Here is a 2,900-nt window from a genome sequence, read left to right on the forward strand (position 1 = left end):
GAAAAGGTAAGGAAACAAAAAAATTCAACAAGGCTTTATGTAAGAAAGTAAAAGAACCAGGATAGTTCCATAAACACAATCTCACCCACTCGACATATAAAAGAGGGTGAATAAGCAGAGGGAAAGAACTTACAAAGAAATAATAAAAGAAGGGTGAATGAGGCTCTCCAAAAACTAGAAACAGCTTTCTTTCACTTAGAACACTAAAAATTATCACATTCATTTCTAAATGAAATCACCTAGCGTGGCGGTTCTCAAAGTACGGTCCAAAGACCCCTGGGAGACTCCTCCCTTTTCCAGTTATATATCTGTGTTAGGTTGGATTTTCTCATATACTTCAACCAAAACAAGATGTCAGGTTGAATACGGAAACATGAGAATCCAGCTGTCTTCTAATAAGGCAGACACAAAAGAGATTTGCAAAAATATAAAACAATGCCATTCTTCAAACTAAATTTTCTTTTGTTTTGGAAAATGTATTTTTCATTAAAAATGTTAATTATGGTAACATGTAATGGGTTTACGGAGCCCTGGTGGTGCAGTGGTTACAACCCCAGGCAGCTAACCAAAAGGCCAGCAGTTCGAATCCAGCAGTTGCTCCTTGGAAACCCTATGGGGCAGCACTACTCTGTCCTATAGGGTCGCTATGAGTCAGAATCAACTCGATAGCAACAGGTTTGGTTCCTTTTTGGTTAATGGGCTTATGATTGTTATTTTTAAATTAATTATTAAGTAAATATTTTTAAATTTTCTATTTTAATTTCTAGTATTTCAATACGAATAGTTATAAACCATATAAACAAAAGCTTTCTGGAGTCCTCCACAATTTTTAGGAGGACAAAAAGGTTCTGAGACCAAAAAGTTTGAGAATTGCTCTAGCTAAATAATTCAGTCTTGCAACATTTCTCAAAAAACTTTAATCCTCCTCTACCCCATTTAGAATGTGCTCAAAATTTACAAACAATAAAACTGTTCCCTCCTTATATTATGTCTGGAATCCTGGGTCTAAAAGAACAAAGGTAAACCTTAGAGTTGTCCTCTAACACACACTCCAGAGCCTAAAAGACATTAAAAAAAAAAAAAAGAAAAGCCTATATTTAAAGCTTCTTTAAGCCTGAGTCTAATTTTCTTCAGCCTGTATGTCTAATGGCATGTGTACTCCTGCTTATTTTCATGCCTGGATAACTAGTACTGGTTTTTATCTCTTTTTGTGCTCAACAGGCATGATCTGAAACAAAACTTTTTAACAAGAAAGAAAAAGAAACAATAAAGATTCCAGCTACCCTTACTGACCATTATACATGTAACAAGGTATTTACTGTCGCATCTAATAGTACCTGCCTGAACTAAACTTTGTACAGAATCTTATAAAGAAATTAATGGTGAACTAAAACCTCCTGATTCAGAGAGTGCAAGAGAGCACAGACATGGCCACTTACCATGGCCACTTATCACCAAAAGAATCTTTCGGGGACTGCTGATATCTTTTATATTCTTCCTACCACAGACGCACACATTTCCCAAACTGGTACCGACCTCAAACTAGCATTGTTGTACTTAAAGGAGCACATCCCCGTAAAACTCCCAGATCCCCACACCATTGCCCCTCAGAGGGTGTCAAGGTTTGGAACCGAAAATGCCTAATTCCCCCTTGAGAAACCAAAGACAAGAACTTTGAAGGATCTGTATTTTTGCTCTCTCGCCTCACCAATTTCTCTCAGGGACAGCAATGAAGACCTGACATATCGCACAGTTAAATATCCTTAACTCTCCTCAGAAAGTACTGTATAGTGGCTTTCTAGCCTCTCTTCCACATCAAGAATCCTACCAGGAGGGAATTTCTCCTCAGCTAACCCTACTGCTGAGGTATCAGGATTCTTATTCCCGCTCAGATCGTCGTTGCCCCCCATTACACTGTGGCATTTTTGTTTGTGTTGAGGGTGAGGTTCAAGTTAGATTCTAAAGCGGAGGGGTAAGAGCTGGTTGTCGCCCTGAAGAGACAGCTTCTCCTCAGACAACAGGTACTGGGATCGCCCGCGCCTAGCAACTGCATCTGCAACCTAAGAAGAGTCTAATACCTTCTAGAGCGAGGAGCACCTAAAAGCAAGCAGTAGAGTGAGCACCTGCAGCGATTATGCAAGCCCCTACAACCTGGATCCAGTTTTCCCGCCACGAAGAAAAGGCGCGAGGACGCGCACAAGCTCCACCCCCCCAGCGGCGTGCTCACGAGGCCGAAGCGCATGCGCAGCTGAAAACGGCTTCTGCGCTTGCGCGCGAATTATTGCCGCCATTTTCCAATCTGTAAAACTACAAGTCCCATAATGCTCACTGCTTCACCCGTGTTTTAGGAGGCGGTAGCAGCGCCTGATTGTTCCTGAAACACTTCTTTCTTCTATTATCTTTCCTTCCCACTCTGCCTTGTCCTTCTTCTTTGCTTTTCCTGATGCCTATTCTTCCTGTTAGGCCCCTTCACGACCTTATTTTAACACTTTCAGCCTATCCTTAGCCCCACTCTCCGCCTCTTCTCAGCCATAAGACCTGCATCCCCAAGCACTCTGTTGGGAAAGAAAACGGGCCACCTATCACCCTGTGGAAAGAGCGTCAAATAACTTTCCCTCATTGGCCGAGACAAGGGGCCCCAAAGCAGGCCGATTCCTCTTCTCCGCCCACACACGTTTTTATATAAGGCGGCGCGAAGCCGCAGCGTGCGTTTGGGAAGGACTGCGTGCGAGGTGGTGTTGGTGGGTGTACTGCTATTGGTGGGTGTACTGCTATTGGTGGGTGTACTGCTATTGGTGGCTGTGGTGGGCGTCGGGCTGGTGGGCTCGTGCGCAGGCGTCGGATGGCGGGCGGGGGCGTTGGTGTCCGGACTGTGGGTGTGGAGGCGGAGAGGAGGGCGG

Source organism: Elephas maximus, chromosome 12 (genome assembly GCF_024166365.1).
Source record: "Elephas maximus indicus isolate mEleMax1 chromosome 12, mEleMax1 primary haplotype, whole genome shotgun sequence".
Lineage (NCBI taxonomy): Eukaryota > Metazoa > Chordata > Mammalia > Proboscidea > Elephantidae > Elephas > Elephas maximus.